At 44.6% G+C, this 23,334-nt stretch overlaps 1 protein-coding gene across 5 annotated transcripts in view; it reads left to right on the forward strand.

Moving 5' to 3' along the window:
* The window catches only part of SCFD2 (sec1 family domain containing 2), a 411,092-nt gene that overhangs the window by 282,608 nt on the left and 105,150 nt on the right, over window positions 1-23,334 (forward strand). The window lies entirely within an intron of this gene.

A 23,334-nucleotide genomic window follows, 5' to 3' on the forward strand; every position in this document is an offset into this window, starting at 1 on the left:
TAATTCCAAAGTTAACTGTCAAAGGTAAACAAACATCAAGAAGGTCCTGCAAAGCTATAGAAATGCAGTCCATGTAGTTTGGAGGGGGGGGCAAGAGCAGGATAATTTGGAATGAAACTTCTAAAATATTAACTCAGCAAAGCAAATGCAGAACTTTTGGGGACTCAGTACTCACGTGGGAGACTGGACACTGTGGGAGAATATGACAAAGGATAGATGGTCTCCAGCCTAATCTAGGGCAGGAGATGAAACTTAAGCCTTTGACTTAGAAGTCGATGTGCTCCAAGCTATCAGTGCAGCCCCGGAAAGTACAGTGAGCACTGGCTCTTCTAGGCCGGAGGGCCAATGAAATGTTTGGGCCTTGGGAAAGTTACAAGAAGCCAAACTGAAAACATGTCCAGAGCTATCCTGTGTTCCTACCTGGAATGTATATGCTGTTCCTGGCCTTGTTCCTTAAGAAAAATAGTTTAGAATTGGGCAAGATTCAGAGAAATGCAATTAAAATGATAAAAGGGAGCAAAGGTTGATGGTGAGAGAGGACACATGCCACAGTAGGAAAAAAACAAAAAGGTTGAGATTCTTCAGTCTGTAGAAATGGAGGTTGAGACTAGTTGTGTCTATGAAAGAAGGTTACATACAAGGTCAATGCTAAATCTCGGTATTACTAGAAGCAGGAGAGAGCCATATCAGTTGGGAAGCCTTGAGCAAGGCATTTCCTTTCTTGGGGACCAAGTTTCTTATTTTGTAATCCGCATTCCAAAGTGTCCTCAGCAGCACACCTGTCCTGCAAGATGCTTGCTGGGAAAAAGGTATTCTTTAGCCAAGTAAATTTGAGAATCTCTCCACACCGTAACTTCTTCCAGGAGCTTCACCCTTTGCATTTGATACTAAAAGCTCTCAGAAGTTCATCCTTAAGGAAAATCTATTTAACTTTTGTGATTCTCAATCAGTATTTCCCAAACTCATTTGACCACGTGGAATCTTTAGTTCACGTAGTGCCTATGAGGACTTTTGAAAATGCTTTTGCGAAGAATGGACTCCAAGATATTTACGGTCCCTGGAAGGCAGTTAGTCCCAGACAGAGGAAGTGCTTCCTGACAGTGTGAAACTTGTTACTTCTAAAGCTGATACAGGAGAAAAAAAAAAAAAAAACATGGTCTACAAGGAGTAGGAGTTTATAGCCAGTGATGGACGATGGCAGGTTTATCAAAGGTAATTGGGAGGTCAGGTTCACAATATGAAGGAAAATCATTCGAGTCCACACAGTGCTTTGGGGAGCTACTCTTGAGACCCAGACCTCCGTATCAGGATTTCGATTGTTGTTATCAGGACATAATAGACACCATCAAAAAAGAAAGTACATAGAGGCAGCTCATTTAAATTTTGGCTGAATCAAGTAAGATAGGTCTGCATCATAATGAAATTATAGACAATTGGAGAACACTTCTCTTGGATCTTTTGCCCTGTCACATTCCATTATTCAAGGTTTGAGTTCAGGTCCATTAAGACCATAGCAGTTGTTTTCTATAGCTTGTCTCCCCAGAACCTGGCTAAGGATTCAGGTTCAACAGGTTTGTAGACTTGTGTGCTTGTGTTGGTTTTCCCTAGAAACCTTTTGCTATTTTGAAAAAGTGTTTTATGCATGCAGCTCTCCACCCGCTGAGCCACTGGCCGACTTTTCCTCCTTTCTCTCACTTCCCCACCTCACTGAGCACGTGTGTATAGCCATGGTGTCCTTCCAACATCGTAAAATGTTTTCCTGTTATTTATTGGACTTTAGGGAGAGCAAATGAATATGGTAGATTGAAAGACTACAGCTGAGAAGAGCTTTCCTGCTTTCTAACACGTTTTAACCCCTGTTCCTTTTCTTCCTTCATCCCATCATGCTGGCCATTCTCCACTACCCGCTCTTCTTCACTCTGCTTCGTGCGGGCATGGGGAGGGAAAGGCTGTCCTGTATGGACTGCACCAATGGGCTCCCTTGCCCTGTGGCTTCCTGTTGGGTTCGGCTAACGGAGAGGCAGCAGCTGGAGATTGTAGGAGGAGAATGACGTTCGGGTATCCACCCCAACCTCCTGTCAGGCCACCCTCTCCACAGAGATCCTTTCTCGTGTTCTGGACACAGCTTCCTTCCCTTGCCTCTTCAGACCTGCACGTGGCCTCTGTCATTTCTAGCCCTGGAGCACTGTACCTCCACTTGTTAGTTTCCTTAAGCCCTGCCCACATCTTTGTAAATAGCCCTTTTATTAAACTCTCCCCAAATTACCCAGTTGGACTGAGTCATCTCTTTCCTGCAGAGACTCTAACGTACCTCCTTGTAACCTTCTCTGTCTTTTTTGCTGTCCAGCCAATAGCAGCATTCAGTAGAGCCCAGCACAGGTTCGCCTTCTTCAAGAAGTGTCTGCATTCCACATGAATCTCTTCTTGCGATCTCCCAGCCCCTACACTCCGCCCCACCCATCAGCACCTAAGAATGCTGTCTTGTATACCGACTTAACTGCACTAAGACCGATGCTCTGCATGCGTAGGTCTGACGTCCCATGGGTATACAAGATGCACGGCTAATGAGTAGAGGTTGCCAATTGGCAACCTGACTGACTGCTGTTGGCCAGTTATCAACATTTTATAGAGTGCTTCCAGGCACTGTTAAACAGATTATAGAGTTAACAGGAGATACAGTTAATTATCCTCATTTTACAAATACAGATGCTGACACAGAGAAGTTAGGTAGCTTGTCCTGGGACACACCAATAAGAAATTCTGGAGCTAGGATTTGAACCTAGGCAGTCTAGCTCCGGAATCCATGCTCTTAACACTACACTAAGCTACCTCTCACAGTGTTTTGTTTTGTTTTTTTAAGTTTTTGAATGACCAGTTATCACTTAAAATTCAGATTTCACTTTACAATCTGCATTTCTAGTGTCTCTTGAAAGAATGGACCATCTGGCTGTTGGGACCCACAGGCCATGGCAGCGGTCGGCTAGAGGTCAGTAGGAGCTGCCGCGTTCAGGGGGCGGCACACTCTCCAGCTTGTGAGGGTCTCTGCTCAGCTTGGTCCTACATTCATGCTCTTTCCCATCCTCTGGAGCATTGAGTCTGGGACCCCTGAATGAGAGTGATTTTTATGTGTGGCCTTTTAGAAACCATTCACATGCCTTTGGTCATTTCCCACATGAACTCTTGTTTCCCCAGCTAGATAAGGCTTGAGGGGGGTAGAGTCCGTATTTTAAAGTTGTCTCAACACCTAGCACAGAGTAGGCTGTACTTGATAAAAACCTGTCGATTGGAAGAAAACAACTTGCTCAAGTTCACAGAGTAGGGTAACTTAGGTAACTCAGCCAGGACATGGGAGGCATCCTTGCACTTGGGTTGGGTTTAATCCCGTAGAACAGTTTGCCTGGAAAGCCTAACAAGTAAAGTCTGTTCATATCCCTAAAACATAGCTGTTGTGGGCAGTATTGCTACTGCTCCCAGCTGAAGGAGAATCTACATCCCCTCCAGGCCCAGTGCTGTGAAATTTGTAGGAGAGGAAACAGTCACTGCTTGGGAGGGTGGTGAGTGAGGGGAGAGCCTCCTCCTGGGTGGAGCAAGAAGGTGAAGGGATGTTTCCAAGCAGAAGTTGAGACTTTTGAGGATCTTCCTGCTGAGGGACATGGGTTTCAGAAGGCACAGGAATTTGGAGGTTGGGCAGGGGGAAATGGAAGCAGAGTAGGGATGTGCAGAGCCATATTGGGAACAGGATTGATGAGGGATAACTGGGAACCTTGGTGACAGATACAAAAAGGGGGTGCGGGATATGTTGGGGTTAGTCCTAATGGTGTCCAAGGCATTGAGTGCTGAGGGAGAGGCAGAGATGGGAAGGGAAAGGTTTTTCCAGGGGTACCCAGAGCTCTGGGCCCCCTCTTCTTCTTTTCTCCCGAAGTGTGTGGGGGAGGGCATAGCGTACAGGAACGCTTACTCAAAGGCAGGTACGCAGCGGAATGCCCTGTTGGGGATGATGCCTTTCACATTTTAGAATGCACATTAAATGTGGGCAATTTCAGTAGAATCTGGATGTCATCATAAAGCGCAGCTAAGAAGCTTGCTTCAGTCATGTTAAGAGCACATAAGTCTTATTTTTTTCAACATGATACTCTTTGTGTCTCTTTGATTGCAGGTTTTATTATTCCATCTTATTATAGGTTGACTCTTCTCTTTTTTTTTTTTTTTGTGGTACGCGGGCCTCCCACTGTTGTGGCCTCTCCCGTTGCGGAGCACAGGCTCCGGACGCGCAGTCTCAGCGGCCATGGCTCACGGGCCCAGCCGCTCCGCGGCATGTGGGATCTTCCCGGACCGGGGCGCGAACCCGTGTCCCCTGCATCGGCAGGCGGACTCTCAACCACTGCACCACGAGGGAAGCCCAGTTGACTCTTCTTTATGGGACGAAAGGACTTCAAGAAATAGATGCCAATTTAAGAAAATTAATCGTCTTTCGTTAGACGGGGGCTGGTGTATTTGTAATGCTGTAATGGGCATACCTATCGATAAAGGAGTATGAAGAGCCTTTGGTGCCTGCAGCTGTCTTCAGTTTAATGTGCAAGGACAGGGGGCCCTCACAAACTCCTCCTCGTGAACTGGAAAAACTGTCAGTGGTTGCGGGTGCAGCATTGGCCAAGACTTGGGGCTGTTGGTCCTGGCTGAGCAGGGTCAGATGCCTGACCTCCATCAGGCAAGTCAGGGGCTTTCCCACCAGCAGAGATCAGCTGTGATGGGTCACTCTTATTCACGCCCCTTGGGACTTCATGGAAAAATACAGAATTTGCAGATCTCATCAGCATCTATTGCTTTGGCCTCCATGGATTCAGGGAGTACAGTCACGACCAAAGTTGAGTAGAAATCCCCATCTCTCCTGAGAACACTGAGCCTTTAGGGGGCAAAAAAGGGATGCATTAGACTTAAAAACGCCCCCTGGCGGTAAGCAGTTTCCCTTACTCTCTACTCTCCCGGTGATGCACCACCTGTCTTGGGGATTCAGGCAAGGGAATCACCCTGGAAAGCTTCTAGGATGCCCCCAACAGTATAAGCAAGGGTTGAGCCCTCCCACCATTCTGCCTTCTTTGACCTGTCTGTCCCCAACCACACTTGGCATATGATCACTGCTTTCAGATACCGGCTCTTCCACTTGCCAATTAGTTGTGTGACCTTGGGCAAGTCATTTCACCTCTCTGTGCCTTAGTTCCTTCGTCTGTCAAAAAGAATCATAATGGTGCCCATCTTACAGCATTGCTGTAGGAACTAAATGAATTAAACGATGTCTGGCACGTAGTGAGAGCTAAATAATTGTTAGTTATAGGACGTATTTTGATGACAGTGACAGTGGGTGTCTGGCCAGCCACGAGGTCACCTTTATACAAGACACAGCCAGGTTGTCTTCTTGCTTCTCTGGTAAGCAGACCTTGGTAACTGAAGTCAGCCTGACCTGGCCTCTGCATGACGCTTGTTTATGTCTTATTTCCATGCTCTCCAACCTTCTGGTTCTTATGTAGCTAAGACACCCACTGGATCAGACGGCTCTAGACGAGAGCGATTCTGAATCAGACCCCAGAGGTCTCCATCACTGACCACATGTCGTGTGTATGTTGTTATTCAGTTTCCTTTGTGGCTAAGGAATGGACACCTAAGTACTGCTTCTTTTTATGGAAGGCTCTGACTAGCATGTTTTCTGATTAAAAGGGAGGCCTCATAGAGCATTCATTTTGAAGAGCATAGTGATACTTAAAAACCAGCCCTATTCCAGGCATTTACTGCAAACTCTTTATTTCCTAAAATAAGGAGGACATGCTTTTTGTTTACTTCCTCCTAATGAGAATTCCTCAGGAGTCTGAAAGCAGTTATTGTGGCCTTTTCCTCTTCTCCCACGTCACAACCTACCCTGTGTGAGGGGCAGCTATCCAGTGCTACCATTAAAGTGGCAATTTAACTTGGAAAGGAATCCTCTTCCACTCTCCCCTTAGAATTGTAGCAAGCTGCCTTTGTCGACCAAATGTATATAAAACCTTTTAATATATTTCAAACCCTATCACCAGTTCCTCTCTCCTCTGGGAAGTATTCCCTGACCTCCATCTATTATGGAAAATATTTCATCCTCTGCTGTCTCTGTGCTGGAACATACCTTTATCGTTGTACTTAACATTTAGCAGCTGTTTAATGGTGCCTCCTCTGTGCCTGGCACAGTGCTGGACTCTGAAGATCTAATCACAAACAAGACTGCAGCACAGCACTGTCTAGTGGAACTGTGGGTGACCAGACACTAGCCCCCTGTGGCTACGGAGCACTTGAAGTGTGGCTAGTGCAATTGAGGGGCTAACTGTGTAAGTTTACTAATTTCAACGTGTATTTAAGTAGTTACATGTGGCTGATTACTACTGTATTGAACAGCTCTAGAATGTATGCCTCAGAAGGACAGAGATCTTTCTCTTTCATTTACCGCTGTCCTCCCAGCACCAAGAGCAATGCCTGACAGGTGACGTGAAGGAGAGAATGAAGTAGTGGGGGAGGGAGGGACAAGGTCTCTGTGCCTGTATAGCTTAAGATATAGGTGGGACCTATTATTTATGTATTTGTTTACAGACGTTTAAGTCCAGAGGCAGGGATTGTCTTTCCTTCGTCTGTACCCTTCGACTCATTGCCTAGAACCATACCAGGGCCTTAGGAGATGCTCAAGAAATGTAAGTTGGATTGAATCAGATGCTGATGAGAAGGGGTAGGCACTAGGAAAGCTGAACTAGCTCTTTTGAAATTAACATGCCCTTTCATTTTCATGAATATGGGAATAAGCATTTGAGAATGAATAAGGGGGACTTAGTCTCTTGTCATGAGCCACCTTCAGAAGCTATGAATGGCACCCACAGGAACAGCTCCGAGTGGCCTCAGAGGGATACAGTCCTAAATGTAACATATCCAGCGCTGCAGCATGGAGGGGTCCTCGGTTTTGGGGGAAGAAGGTCGTGGTCCCCTGAGCCAAACCTAGTCTGTAACGGACCTGAAGTCACTCATGCCCCTGAAGCAAGATAAAGGTTAAACATCTGGAATGTTCCTGGTGACGCGCTATTCTGAGTTTCTTAGATGTGCAGATGCACCCAGGTACTTGATCTGGGTTTTGAAAAATGATCTGATTGTGCCTCCAGTGAGGGGCTTTTCAGTAGAAGCCCCGGCATGCAGCCTTATCTTCTTCTTCTCTCGGGCTGATCCTTTGTCCTGGCTGCTGACCTTTCTCCTTCCTCAGACAAGGAGGTTTGCTTGATTGGGAAGAGGAACAGATGCAGACAGCCTAATCTGTTCTTGGCAGGCTCCACAATCTGAATTGCTGTGGGGGTCAGAGGACCATAAATAATTCACAGGGTTCTGGTTCTCTGGGATGAGATGGACCAAATTAGTCATAATTTCATTGTGTTCTCCCTCTTCTCACCCCAAACCCCATACACCCCTATAGCCGCTTATCCCCTAAGCCAGCATCTTCCCTTTGATGCCTTAGAAGGAGAGGGGAGGGCGGGCTCTCCCCAAATGAACATGAAACACATTGAGTTGGTATGTGAAGATGCTGTGATGCAGAAATTAGGACATCTTGAAAGCTGAAACATAAAACAGCGTTTTTAAAAGGGAAAATAAGTCCAATGTGTTTCCAATATGCTCTGCACAGGAAACGGGACGGAGGCTCCAGTGATGCTGAGGGGCGTCACCTCCAGCTGGAGGGCTTTTATCACTGCTCTGTTATCATCTGCGCATCAGATCCCTAAGATCTTTTTCCTCCAGCTCCAGGAGACAGTGGGTACTAAAGGCTAGAGAGCTTGGAATGTCAGCGTGACCTTGCGGGCCCCTCTGTCTCCTTCAGCATTTAAAAATTCAAATAATAAGCCTGGTCCCTGTCTGACTCGGAGTCGTGAATGTGTGAGGGCGAGCGCCTCAGCAATCCAAAGTGACCGTTTGTTTGAGACTTACTCTCTTTTAACCAAAGATGGGGGAAGAAAGCAACTCAAAAGGCAGGACCAAGACTTCAGGCATCTGTTAAACGTTGTTTAGACACAGAGCAGAGGCTAAATGCGACCCGAGTGCCACTCTGGCTAGATCTGGGGTGGAGAGAGACCCCAGCTCAATGTCTTTACTGCCATCAGCAGGACCAGTCCTCCCCACTGCCACCACCAGGGCCTCACAGCCAGCTTCTGAGCCCCCTGCCTTGCTGGGTTCTAGAGCCGGGGCACGAGGCAGCCTCCAATGGAGACAGCCCCGCAGTGGAATGTGCAGGGAAAACCACGGTGATCCACTTACATCCACCCTCCCTACTGAAGACTTAGAGTTCGTCAGGCCCCTCCCCTACTCTCCTCCCTCTGGCACACTCGCTCTCTTTGCCCCTCTCCTTGCATGTGGAATCAAGAGAGCTGTTAGTTCCTCAAAGCAGGCGGTACTTAGCAGTTTTTGTTGGAAAAAGTGTGAGGGAGATTAAAGGGTTTTGGATTATCTACAAACTTTATTTCTCTTTCTGTTTTACAGAGACCAGGCATGATGCTAATTAAATAAGTGCTGCTCAAACAGCAGTCACTCAGTCCTTGCCTTTAAGAAGCTGAATCTAGAAAAGGAAACATAAGTAAACACAATAGTTACTATGGTATCAGTTTGCTTCCTTTCTTACAATAGATATTATTAGAGGTCAAGTAATTTCACCAGCAACAGATGGTGATGGTATCATTAACACAGTAGATATTAGGAAAGTTTTCTATTTATGTTGATGATGATGGTAAATATGCTTTATGATTTTATGCAGGAACCCTCACTCCTCCCTTAGTGTTAAGGAGTGAATTCCTTTGTGTCGTCAACAGTGGGGGGCAGAAACGATGTCAGTCTACATAGTTGTGTGGACTCTCACAGGCAGACAGGACTTCATCTGCGACAGCATGGTGTGGGTGCAGAGCGGTGAGGACGCGGGAGAGCTCTGGAGACAGTGCAGGACCCACCACCTGACATTCCAGGGGAGCACGAGGCGGTGTGATGCCTCAGCTTCCTCACCCCTCAGGTCCCTGTGTCGAATGGGCCAGGCAATCTCCAAGCTCCTCACTGAACACTGGGTCTTGCATCCATCCTCTACCTTTGACAGATAAGGACACTGATGCCAGAGAGTTTAATTAACCCGCCCGAGGTCAGTAGTAGCAGAGCCAGAAGTAGAATCCAGTTCTCTGGCTCCAAGTCCCCTGTCCTTTCCACGTCCCCTGTCCTTTCCACTTCCCCTGTCATAATTTCAGGGTGGTCAGAGGCAGCGTAAGATATTAGTGAAATGTTAGGGCTTTGCAGAAAAGTAAAGTAACAAAGCAGCGTGAAGAAAAAAAATCGGGACCCTCAAAGTTTGGTCATGGTTCATCCAAACATGTGTCCAGAATACCTGGGCTCCCTCAGGTACACTCGACTGGGATCCACAGCCCTGAGGGTATTTGTCGTCCCTCCACCAGCCATTCAGGGCAGCCACTGGCCTGAGAGTGCCCCTCTGACCAGGAGTGGCCTCCAGTGCCGCCTGCTGCAAACCCAGAGCAGGGCCAGCCTCAGGACAAGGAGGCCAGACAGGGGCAGAAGGCTCATCTGCACCCTCGGGCCCTCACCACAGTGCTGGCAGCAGACCCACAGTTCGGGCCGCAGGTCATCTTTTCACAGCCCCGAGGACCTCCCACTCTCCCTCCTGTCTCCAGCTCTGCTCCCGAGGTGTCTGCTGTGAAGCGCAAAGCTCTCTAAATGATTTCAGTGTCAAAAGAAAAGTACCTGTGTCAGAGAGTTTAGATGAGTTCAGTCATTTTGTGGCCATTTTTATCATTGCAGTTTGGAAACTTGGGGTGGCAATCCAGCAATATTGCCCACTTTTCCCCAGGCTGTGCAGCATGGCATTTTGTTTTGACCCAAAACCCATGTGTGCCAGCCCCTTGCCACTGTCATTGTGTCTTCAGTTTTCTTGAAGCAGTCATTTTGAGGAGAGAAACAGCATATGTAAAAAATTACATGGAGCCTGTAAACACAGTTGAGGCCAAAACACAGAGCTGCTTTTAGACATGCATCGTAATGAGTATTGTGATGATTTAGTTGCAGCATGTCAATAAAAGATCCAATTAAAGGAAAAAAACATACTTACGGAAAATACAAATGGACTTTTTAAGGCTGCTTGGGGAAATGTATCCACTGCACAGACATGTACATTTTTAAAGTTCATACCCTGCCTTATTCCAAAAGGATTTGAGATCGTTTCGGGACAAATATTGGCAGATAGAGCCATCTGAGCTCAACATTTTCATGCCAGAATGACTTCCTGCCAGCACAGGGCTACACAGCTACAACTCTACCCCCGTTTCCAGAAAGAGAGAACTGAAGGCATTTCCCCGACTTGTTGGTTGGGTGGAGCAAAGCCAAATGACCTTGAAGCTGGTTCTGCTCAGGTGTGCAGATGTACTAACCAGGCTCTTAATCAGTTTCTGGTGATCAACTCCTCTCCTCTGACCTTAACCAAAGTTTTATTTCAAAGTTTTCTCTCTCTTGTTCCCCAAGGCTGAGGTCATCCTCAAAAACCTGTGTGATTTTCCTGGTCCTCCAGGCTCAGGAAGCTTCCATCCTGTCCCTAGTCGTCTTTGTGGGTAGGAGCTCTCCGCTTGAACCCTGATCCCAGGGGGTCCCCCCTTGAACCCCAATCTCTCCTCCTAAGGTGAAGGGAAAGAATATAGACTTAGAAATCACAGCTCTGGGAATGAATCCAGAGTCTGTCTGCCTTTCACTGTCCTTAAAACCTTAACAACTTGCTTAGCTTCAATTTCTTCATCTTGAAATGGGAGGAAGAGTAGTACCAATCCCAGAGGTTCTGGTGAGGATGAAATAAGATAACACCTACAACACGTGGGGCCTGATACATGAGTATTTAATGCATGGTCACCATTGTTATTAAACTTGCCTCTCCCTAAGCATACCGGACAGCAGCCATGTATCTCCTGAGTCTTCCCGTATTGCCTATAAACAAGCTTTCCTGCGGGCCAGATCTACTCAGCCCCCATGATGCCCTCCAGTACCCCTTGCTGGACCTCCCTCCCTCCTCCAGCCCACTCTCCATCCCCCACCAGCATGATGTCCTCCTGATTCTGCACACCAGGGGCCTGCCTTGCATTGTTCCCCTGTAGCCACGTCTGTTCCGTGTTCAAGGGTGTGTGTCTAGACTCTCCCACACTCTCCTCCCACCACCTCAGCCCTGTTCTGATGTAAAGATAGAACTAATGCTTAATAGTTAAAAGAGAGGGCATTTTCTTCAAGATCACTGTATGTCTCTTTTGTTGGAAAAAAACAACCCTTTTGGTGTTTCATGACTTTTACCCTTCATTTTTTCATCCAATCCAAAAATAGTAGCTACAAGCATGAACAAGATGGACCCAGTGCCTGCCCGAAATTTGCTTACTGTTTAGTAAGGGACTAGTATACAGGGTGATAGATTATATATTTGTCAAAACATATTAAAGGCCCTGTTTAACTTTGTAATTTACGTGGTTCTTCCACTGGGACAAGTTACTTAACCCATCTGTGCCTCATCTTCTTCATCTGAAAAATGGAATAATGATAGCTTCTACTTACAGTTCAACAAGCAGCCTCAGCTCTCCCCTCTTCGGGACTCAGTGCAGTACACAAACTGCACAGCTGTATGAAGAGCTCTGAATTTGATAATTCACTTTCAGTAATTAAAACAAGCCTGGTGCATTGTAAGTGCACAATGATAAGTTATTATTAATTATAGTCATAAAACACATTGGGCATGCAGAGACTCTCTCAGGGCCTTATATATTTTTGCAGCAGCTCATCTCTTTAGAAACATTTGCAGCCCTCCTTGGATGTAAGAAGACAGCTTTCTTATTAACTATCGCACATTCCCCCTTCAGGAGCTGCTGAATCAGGTAGGATGTCTCTTTCAGTTCCGACCCCTGCTTCAGCACTCCTTCTAAGAGGGTAATAAATGAACATGGTGAGTTTTCCTGCTGCAGTTAACTGCTTTCTGTGAGATGCGTCAGGAGATTATCTGAGAGTGTTTGGATAAATGATAGATTATTCGGAGGCTATTTGTAAGTGTAGCAATAACGAGGAAAAGTTGAAGGAGGCATGAAGGATGAGAGGGAGGGAAGTGATGCCAGAACGTTAACTGTGAAGACAGAGGAGGAGAGTCAGGGAAGGAAAACATAAAGGGAGGCAAGCGGCTGAGCTGGAAACATTTGAGCAGAGAGGGCAGGAAGGGGGCATCAGAGGGTGAGGGGAAAGAGGGTGCAGAGAGAGAGAAGTCATCGTTCACCAACGAAAAGGCTGAACATTGAATAAACAAAATACATCAGGCAGATTGGGAAGAAAGTGGAACAAAAGAAATGGAAAAAGAAAGTTGGAATGAGTATAATTTGATGCAGAAATGGAGAACACATATTAGATTATGGCTATTTTATATAAAACAAAGGAGCAAATGTTTTGCCTGATGGAGATTACTGAGCTCCTCTGAAGTCACTACCATAAGCATTCCATGACAATTTCTTCTTTTTTTTTTTTTTGCATTATATTTGAAATAGACACACTAGGGAAACTTAAAGAGTATCTTTATCATAAGTTGAACTCCTAAGTTATAGCATTTCAAATGCTGAAATTAATATAATATAATACAGTATAATACTATAAAGGAAATTATAATATGGGTAAAGAAAAACTGAAGTTATACTGCTAATAAGACTGTTTATATCACCTCTTCTTAGCGTGCTTTATCGGTGGTATATCTGTCTCATAACATCCCTTTAAGATAAACAGATGCGTGTAGCATGGTTTTTACTTCACCAAAAGAGATTAAAAGACTAGTCAAATAATCCGTAAGTCATTCGCAGAGCTAGGAACATCATCAGGTTTCCTGTTCCATTCTTACAATGACGCCCACTCTATGCATCCTCCAGAAACAAATGAAGCTGGGGATTGGACATACTCGGGTGAGAGTCCAGGCACCCTGATGTATTCACTTTATAAACTGGAACAGCTAACTCGGCCTCTCTGAAATTTCATTTCCTCCTTCTGTAAAATGGGGATACTGCTACTTTTTCCCCAGGGTCATTATGACTATTAGAGATAAAAATATATAAGGGATTTGGAACAAGTATATGGTCAATAAATATTACCTATTATTATTTTCATGCAACAGAACCCAGTAATATACATCTTTTAGTCAAGAAAAAGCATCATTGCATCAGCAAAGAAAGGGGGGAATAGGGTGGCAAGATTAAATCAAGGAAGAGAAGGAAAATAATCACGTGAAAAAGCATGCTGGAGTCAATGTATTATAAAGGGAAATGTATTTCTTTATTGCTCTGAGTCAGTCCATTACCTAAATGGAAATGAGTACAGAAATGGAGTAAATGCAGCCACAGACGTCAGAAATGCTATTCAAATGGAGGTTTGCCATCCCTCAGAAGATGTCTTAATCTGTACCTTAAGGTTAAGGTAAAGAGATAAGTGGAAACGAAACTCTAAAAACAAGTGTTACATAGGTTGAAGCTTGATTTTTTGATGTTGAAAAACCTGGATATTAGCAGCAGCCATTTCCTCTTGGACTTGATCATCCACACTTAAATCCTCGCTAGAGCCCCGGGTCATATAGGCCTTTAAATCCTGTAGCTAGTACGTCGAATAAGCATGGCTCAGGAGGTCAGATCATAAAGCAATCTTATTTTGTTTCTCAGTGTTACTTTCAGTTATTCAGTGGGGTCTAGTTCTTCCCCTATTTTTGGATGAACATTGGGCAAGTCCATAACTTTTCTGGTCACACTTAGAAAATACAAACGTCTTAATTTAGTAATTTATATGTCTAATCCCATGTAATAGTCAAAACTTCAAGCTTGGGGCTTCCCTGGCAGTCCAGTGGTTAAGACTCCGTGCTTCCACTGCAGGGGGCGAGGGTTTGATCCCTGGTGGGGGAACTAAGATCCCACATGCCATGAGGCACAGCCAAAAACAAAAACTTCAAGCCTGATTTAAAGTTGAGGCATTCTCTCTCTCCCAGCTTCTGCCTGTTTCTGCTCCCTTGAAGAAGGGAGGTGTGGCCAGCTGCCTCTCTCTTCCCTCCTGTAAGGTTCCTGGTACTCCTCCCATAGCTGATAAATTGCAGTTCCCAACTCCTGCAAGGTTCCAGAGATAGGAAAGCTGTTACCTTCCTGACACTGTCTGGTCTGAACCTGCTCTTTCTCTTACATGCACCTTGGTGGGGGCTTTTGAGGCACCCATGTCCCTGGAGATCACCTGCAGTTCCTTTGATGTGAGGGGTAGGAAAAGGAGAGCAGGATCTTCCAGTGCTGTCTTGAGGAGGAAGGCTTGTGAGGAAAGGGATGGCCATTTGAAAATGAGTTTGCTCATCTCTGTTTTAGAAAAACAAATCATGAAGCAATGAAGGAAGAAAGGGAGTGATACATAACCATTCATTTTAAAATCCTTTCAAACTACTGAGTTTGCAACTAAGTTACAGAGCACTATGTATCAAGCTCTAAATTCTCACAAAGTATTGGGGTTGAGCCATGGAAAATTCTGACTTTGTTAGACTAGAAAAATGTTCAAATGTTGGCAATTTCATTTGGTTCAGACATTTTTTTACCCCCTCTCATCACTAATGCTGAATTCTGCCTTGTAGTTTAGAAATTTTAAAACTTAAATTTTACTTTTATCATCCCACGACTAGATCCTAAGCTTCCTGAGACGAGGAATGGCAACCACTTACCTTTGCATTCCCTGAAGTACCCAGCACACAGTGGCTGCTGAGAGAAACTTACTAGCTCATACCACGAACTGAGAGAGTCATGCTGGAACTCATTATTGGCCACAGAATTGCAGAGCTCGATTCTAATCATCAAACTTTCCCTTGATACAGAAAGTAGAAAGTACAAGAAGTTGAAAAACCTTACGTGTGCTTGGCAACTTTAAGAAAACTTTGTACTATTCCCTCGTAAATTGCCCAGGGGCGGGAAAGGGAGAGGGAAAGATAGAACCCCCTCCAGGATACAAAGAGGGGCAGCTGTGGAGGGAGGAACCGGCTCCAGGCTGGACGTCCAGCCTCCAGCCTCAGACACCCTCCAGATCCGAGGGAGGCAGTTCGACCAAGCCTGCTTTCCTGTGCTCCTCCCTGATGTCAGACAAGGACAAGAGCAAAAGCAGGGTATTGAGAGGAATTGTACGCCCCTTCTGCCCGCTCATTGTCTAATGAGAAATTATTTCTTGGCGATCGTTTGAAAAAAAGCCAGTCCCAACCCGCTCTCTCTGGTGTTTGTGTGATCTGATTGGAAATTCCCGAGTGTGTTTAGGGCTTTGTTCTAGAATGCATGAACATAGCTGAAATTGCAGAGTGTCATCTGTTGCATATTCGGAGAAGCTTTTTAAAACCTAAGTTGACACTAACCTGCCAACTCTGACCCAGAATTCCAGACAGATACGTGGGTCTTCTAAAATCATAAACATTTGATGTTTGTGTTCCTGAACTGGCTTTTTGAATGCAAAAATATTTACATCTGGCGTTTTGAAATCTTCTAAAGGAAGTTTTCCAGACACCTTTGGGGGTGTGATTTTTTTAATCGAATAAAACTGCCAGTTTTGTAAAATTCTGCTAGGATTTTCACTAGACACCGCTTCAAAACACCCTCAGGTTTATCAGCGCCAAAATCCCCAGTCACAAAGATGATATTAGCATTTTATTATAAATGCATTTGGGATCCTCAGTAACTTGAAAGGCTTCTATTAGGATGAAACATACGGCTAATTAATAAAGTATGGAGCTGAGCACTGTGCCAAATGAAATAAATATTTATTGGAAATAACCAAATGACTTTGCTGCAGTAGAAAGATCCTAAAACTGTACTCTGTGGAATAATGCTGAACATGTTCATATGTTTTCACAAACACATGCTGAATGTCATGCCCAGTTCGCTCGAGCTGGGTAGGAGTAGGGGGAGGATTACCTCTACTGCCTGGGAGCAGTCACACAGTCGAACAATATTAAAGAAGCATTTATGATCAATACTCTTAAAACCTCAAGAGAAATGTTAAAACTTAAATTGTCTGAGGCTTAGCTGTATAGCTCCTAATTAAATGAGTGAGCTGTGTCTTTAAATACCCATGCCCTACTGAAAATTCCCCATAGCTTTTTAAAAAAGCTGTAAATGTGTTACTGGAGACAGAATTCAGCTTAATAAATTTCAGAAGCTTTTGATAGTTCCTTCACACTTTAGCTCGTAAAAGGTGTAGGCAAGAAAGCAGCATCATTTTTCCCATCTTCCACATGATTGGGAAGGATACGAAATCCAGTTGCATTTCATGAGAGCGATTTTGGGGAGTCTAAGATGGCTCATGAGGAAAAAAGGACTCCAGATAAGTCCTTGGTACCTAAGGTTACACATTTGCACACGGCTCTGACTGCCCCTCTCCTGCTGTATCAGGATCACAGACAGTCTCAGGCCTCTGCTGACCTAAGGTTTGTCACTGATGACACAGCCAGAAGACCTACTTAGGCAATTCTTTCTATCATATAATGATCACTCTTGGGTCACAGATGCCCCCAAAGGACCCTGGTTTCAGAGCAACTTAATCCTTCGTAAGTTGCAGACTCTCCTATGAGTCTAGTCCTGCTGGAAAGCGTTCGATTCCAGTGTCAATCAGCTTTCGGCTCTTTTGTTTCCCTGATAAGAATTAAAAGTGGGTTGGATCCTCACAGCGCTGTTTGCAGGACACCCTGGACAGTGGTGGCTTTGTGACTCAGCGTTGAGGTCATTATTTTATAGAGCAGCACAAAAAGGCTCTTAGAAGCCACACTAAAAACTCTCCAACTTGTTATGTCAGTGATTTTGACATTATACATGTTCCTCCCTTTCCTTTCAATATGAATGCATCCAACACAGCCCCTGCCTCTCCCAAAGTTAGAGCTTTACAAAAAGTACCTTTGGCATAACTCACCAACTGGTGTCATAATTACAACTTGTTTCACTGGCTTCCTGTTTGGGAACCCAGCAAAGGCAACAGTGAGTGGGCCTGAGACATGATTTTTGAAAGGTCCATGATTCCACCGACGCCATCCTTCATGACACAAGTCACTGCTGCTGCTCTGCAGAGGAGTGGCAACCTGATACCCTAGGTACTCAGTCAGAAAGCTATGTGGGGTCATTATTTGGAGTGAGCTTTCTCTTAGGAAAATAGATGTCCAACAAAACAGCCTAAATTTAAATTCTTCAGGGTAGATGAGATCAGATAGAGCATCAGTCTTAACGAGCACCTCTTTACTGGCAGGCTAGGATGTGAGGTTTACCCCCAAGCAACTGTGAATGTTTCTTTTTCCATGTTCCAGGTAATGGAACCAAACCGGAGAAAAGGAGAGGTTCCTCTTGATTTTCCCAGTAGAGGTCACCATTTTCATGATCTGGATGGGTTTTGTGCGTTAGAAGCCACACATTGAAAGGACCGTAGTAACTGAGCCTTCAGTTCCTGGAACTGAGAACAGATCCTCTACAGGACACTTTATTCTGTGGATAAAGAAAAATAGCAATTGTCTGGAACACGTAGGTTGTTAAGTAACCTATGTTTAAATTGGATCTTGAAATCTGAGATGTCTCCACTAAGCTGAAGTAAATACATCTCCTTTGAATATTTTCATGCACATGTACACATGCAACTATTGTTTTTAAATTATTTTGGCTGCTTTAAAATATGGCTTTTTTCCCCCTTTAGAACAATTTAATCCAAAAGAAGAGTCATAAATATTACTTATTGCAAATTTCTGAGGCACTGCGGCATTAGTCATATCTACCTTTAAAACCAATTCTATAGGCATGGAAAATGACAAATGTATATATTGAACATTTGAATCTGGTTTTGTAGGATTTAGTGTCCTTAAGTGGCTAGGCAGAGTTATCATGCCCTTTCGTTCCTTTACTTGTGAACTTTTGCAGACTCTTGTCTAGCAGTCATTCAGGTCTTATGCTAAAGGCATTGAACAATACCTTGTGTAGGATGAACCATTACATTGTCAAAAGCCTTTCTAATGAAGCAAGGGATCAAGCAGTTCACACTAGAACTCAATAAAAATACCTTCTCTAAGAGAGAGTAGGGAATAATGATCATAAATAGTACCCAATGGAAATCTTTTTTTTTAAATTTCATTAATTAATTAATTTATTTAGGGCTGTGTTGGGTCTCCGTTTCTGCGCAAGGGCTTTCTCCAGTTGCGGCAAGCGGGGGCCACTCTTCATCGCAGTGCGCGGGCCTCTCACTATCGCGGCCTCTCCTGTTGCGGAGCACAGGCTCCAGCCGCACAGGCTCAGTAATTGTGGCTCACGGGCCCAGTTGCTCCGCGGCATGTGGGATCCTCCCAGACCAGGGCTCGAACCCGTGTCCGAGGGTTAGCAGGCAGACTCTCAACCACTGCGCCACCAGGGAAGCCCCCAATGGAAATCTTTGAAAATGGCTTTTCTGAAAAATATTTGTTGTCCCTCATGAATCATTATTTTGAATATTTCTGTCATGTAAATCTCCCTAAAATAAATTAGGATGAAATGCAGAGAGTAAAGTTACTTCTTCCCCAGTAGATTGCTATGTGTGTAAGCTTAGCTGGTTGCTGAATAATTTTGAACAGTAGAGTGCAGTAGAAGAGTATCAGAGAATAGAGCTGGACAGAAATCAAGATGCCGGAAAACAGAATAAGGGCACGTTCTCCTAAAAAGATGTTCGGTTTCTACCGACAGGGAAAGACACTTTTGAACTATGTCGTAAATGTATCCATTTTTAGAGAATGGCTAAATAACATCCAAACAATAAGCTGTCAAACAGGAATGTGAATATTTTCTTAATTTTTTTTTATTGTGGTAAAAGTCACATAATATAAAACATACTATTTTAACCATATTTAAGCGTACAGTTCAGTGGCATAAGTACATTCACATTGTGGTGCAGCTCGCACCGTCATCCATCTCCTGAATTTTTCACCTTCCTAAGCTGAAACTCTGTCCCTTTAAACACTAACTCCCCATTTCCCCTCCCAAGCCCCCCACCCCCCGGCCCCTGGCATCTACCAGTGTACTTTCTGACTCTCTGAACTTGACTATTCTAGGTACCTCGTATAAGTGGAATCAAACAGTATTTGTCTGCACCTAATGTATATTGGAATAGGAATACCAGTAGATATACTGATCAGCTGTTTATTAGAATTAAAGCTGTTTACTTTGGAGGAGTGGAAATATTCAGTAACAAATTCTGGACAAGCTCCATCATCATTAATAGCTATAATCTAAAGCAGGCCTCAGACCAAGCATATAGGAGAGTCATCAGAATCAGTGTCATTTCGGTGAATGCCAATTTATATGGAACATTCAAGACATTTCCATCAATTTACCAATAAATGTGTTTGCCACTGACTATGTAGTCAAACTAGCCTTTGTAGAAACTACACCATAATTCTGATGTTTCCCTTTGGCCTTGGTAACCCCACTGGGGTGGCAGTGAATGCAGCAGTAGTAAAAACAAACAAACAAAAACCAACATCACTGCCACCACGCTTACTCTTGCCAGACACGGAGCGGTCCACATCTATTGTGCTGTTTCCATTTCAAGCCTCACTTGACCACACGTCCACCACTGAATTCTTGGTTCCTTGCCCATGTTTCTTCCCATCTCGTAAATGGTCCCTGCGTCCACCCAAGCCAGCAACGTAAGAATCATCCTTGACCCTCCCTCTTCCTTACCTCCTGCAATAGCAAGTCCTCTGGATTCCAATTCTAAAATATACCTCAAATCCATCCCCTTCTTTCCACTCCACTGTCACATCCCCACCTGGGCCGCCATCACCTCACACCTGCACCACTGCCAGAGCCTCCAGCTGTCCTTTCTCCTCCCAGCAGCAACGTGGTCTTTATATTTGAAAACATGGATCGGATCCTGGCGTTCTCCTGAGTGAAGCCCTTGGGCTTCTGCCTACTGAGCTGGGAATGCAAAGCAAACCCCTGACAGTTGCCCACCAAGCCCTGACCAGCTCTCCGGGCTTACCCTGCCCCCACTCCAAGTTCTTTCTGACTCAGGACCTTCCCACATGATGCTACCTCTGCTGAAAGGCTATGTGATTTGGGGAAGTCACTCAATCTTCTGGGCTCTGGTTTCCTCCTCTGAAAAGAGGGAGCTTGGTTGTTTTCCAGCAGTGATCTTCCGATTTCCTTTGATAAGACAAGTTCTCTTGAATTTATCTTTTAATACCCTTCTACCAAGCACTGATCCTGAGGTATAGGAGAGATTAGCCACATGTCCATCGGAACATAGTTTCCAAGGATAGTACAGGAATACAAAATGCTTTGAAATTGAGATGTAAATGTTAACCAGCACTGTTTTCAATTAATAGAGGGATGTTTATACCATATGAGAAGCCTGAAAGTCTAAAATTACAGCAGGGCAGCAGACTTAATCCTTAGAAAGTAAATTTACTGCTCTCTCCCTAGGCTCTATCTGAACGCACCAGTCACATGGGGGTGCCTAGCTAAATTGGCATTCTCACCATCCTGTATTAAAAGTGTATTTTCAGGGTTTATCCTTTTCTCATCAGTAGGACAGTGTTGTCAGGTTTCCAATTTCAGATTGTCAGACACCCAAACCAGAATTCGGAGCCAGATTTCCTTTCTTCCGTCACCTATAGCAGACGTTCCTAAACCAGTCTACCACAGAAAATGAAGGTGAATTCTATTTTTTTTTTTTTTTTTGTGGTACGCGGGCCTCTCACTGTTGTGGCCTCTCCCATTGCGGAGCGCAGGCTCCGATCGCGCAGGCTCAGTGGCCATGGCTCACGGGCCCAGCCGCTCCGCGGCATGTGGGATCCTCCTGGACCGGGGCACGAACCTGTGTCCCCTGCATCGGCAGGCGGACTCTCAACCACTGCGCCACCAGGGAAGCCCCGAAGGTGAATTCTTGAAATACATTTGTTTATTAACTGAGCCAACCCCACGCCAATTCAATCCAGTTCTGCAAACTTTGTTGAGTATCTCCTAGATGCCAGGTACCTACCAAGTACCAGGCTACAATAAATAGGTCCTGGACCCAGCACTCAAAGGGCTCACAGTCCAGCAGGCAGACCCAGATGCAAATAAATGATGTCAGAGATCCGATGAAAAAATAAAGGAAGGTGCTGTGGTCTCTGGGGCAACAGTGCTTATCTCATTGTGGAGAGATGAGGCAAAGTGTGATGGACGAATAGTATTTACCTGTCAAAGAAGAAAACAACATTGCAGGAAAGGGAGTCGGGTACGCAGACCAGCAGGAGTGCAATACCTGTGTCCTTTGGGGAAACGGCTGGGGTTCCAGAGGGTCTATGGCCAGAGATAAAGCTGGAAAGAGAGGCAGGCACCATGTTGTGAAAGGCCTGGTATGATCCATGTGCTCTCCCTAAAGTTTGACTGTATCCTGAAATAGTAATCGCTAACTGCCACTTTCCATGAAGTAACTTATGTAATCCTACAGAGCTAAGATTCCAGCCCACGTCTGCCATCTCTTCAGCCCTGCTATGAACCACTGTTACTCTGCCTCCAAGATAAAAGGGTAAAACTCTCTGACCCTGGCAAGTTACCCAACACCTCTGAACCTCCCTCCATCCTCTGTAAAGTGGGAATAATCTGTACAATGGGAATAATTGGGTTGTTGTGAGAACTAAGGTTAGAACATATGAAATATTTAGCATGGTGCCGTGTATGTGGTATGTACCTGCCATTATTATCATCTTCAACATCATCATTATAATTAATTTTTAAGATTTTAAGAAATGAAACAACATAACCATATTTGCATGTTAAAAGGTGTCTAAGATGGCAGGGTGAAGGGAGGCTGGAGTGTTGCCAACCCCGGGGGGCACTGTTCACTTTCTAGTCGGTGTGTAAGTGCCCCTTGGACCCAGGCCGCACAACAGCTCTCAGAGGAACGAGACAGGAAGTCATCCAGAAATGATGAAAACGTAAATGGGGGGAGCAGAGAAGAAGGGGCTACGAGAGATGCTTAGGAACTAGGGACTGAGTGGGTCAGGATGGTAAAGCAGTGGCAGCAGACTTGATCAGCTGCCACGTTTCTGGCCTGAGTAGGTGAGCTGAGTGGAGACGTGGGGTAAGCGAATCAACTCGGATGACTGTATGTTTCTGAATATGCGTCTCTAACTTCTTTCCAAACAGAAAATAAACACGGTTTTAGATTAGTGACCTTTTTTTTAATTTAGCGTGTCTCTTCCTCTTAGGAGTGTCAATAACTGGGATTGACTGTGTTCTTAATAACATAGCCCAGTGAGGGTCAGTGCCAGGACGAACGGCAGAATCCTGTTTTGATTTTCATTCTAGCCATTTTCAGTCTGGCAAGACTGACCCTGTTATTTCTGAATTAATGATTTCAGTCACCCAAGGCGTCTTGTAAGTGAAATGTGGTGCATACAAATGAAGTCTCCTAGTAGTTGTGGGAAGGTTTTTCATCTTGTTAGTATATGTTTACAGTACCTCATCACAGGGCAAGAGAATATAAAGTTTTAACGACAGAGGAGAAAAAAATTCTCTATGTGTATCCTTTTGTAAAGACAACCTCAGAATATCCTGAAAATAGAAAAGACAGAAAAATGTTGTGTCACTCCCTCAGCCCCTGGCAAGTCTGCAACCCTGGTATTTCATTCACACCCATTGGTTTGGGATTTTGGGAGACATCTTCATCCCCAGGAGCAGGCAGGTGCAGGGCTGCAGGGTGACTCCTCAGCCCCTTTTGAGTCCCAAAATATCTTTCATATTTTACCTTACTTGTGAGTTAGTTTAATAGCTCACATTGGCTGAAACACTTTCGGGGGGAAGGGGGATCTTATTTTTGCCCCTGCTTTATCCTAAGTGCTTATCAAATAGGCCATATTTGAAGTGTAGCTTTACTCCTAAGGGACCAGAACCAGAGCTGTCGATGCCTTGATCACATTCCAGGGTCCATTCTGTAAAGCACATACTTTACCTGAGATTGATGTCTTATCCTTTATCCACTGCTCCTTCCTTAGTTTGTTTGCTTTAAAGCAAAATAAACCCTTTTAATTTTCGAAACAACTAAGCGTAAAGCAACAAGGTCCTACTGTATAGCACAGGGAAATATAATCAATATCCTGTGATAGATCATAATGGAAAAGAATATGAAAAAGAATATATATGTATAACTGAACCACTTTGCTGTACAGCAGAAATTAACACAGCATTGTAAATCAGCTATACTTCAATGCAATTTTAAAAACACAGAACAAAAAACACCCAACTAATCATAATAAAC

The sequence above is a fragment of the Orcinus orca genome, chromosome 4 (genome assembly GCF_937001465.1).
Source record: "Orcinus orca chromosome 4, mOrcOrc1.1, whole genome shotgun sequence".
NCBI classification, from domain to species: Eukaryota; Metazoa; Chordata; class Mammalia; order Artiodactyla; family Delphinidae; genus Orcinus; species Orcinus orca.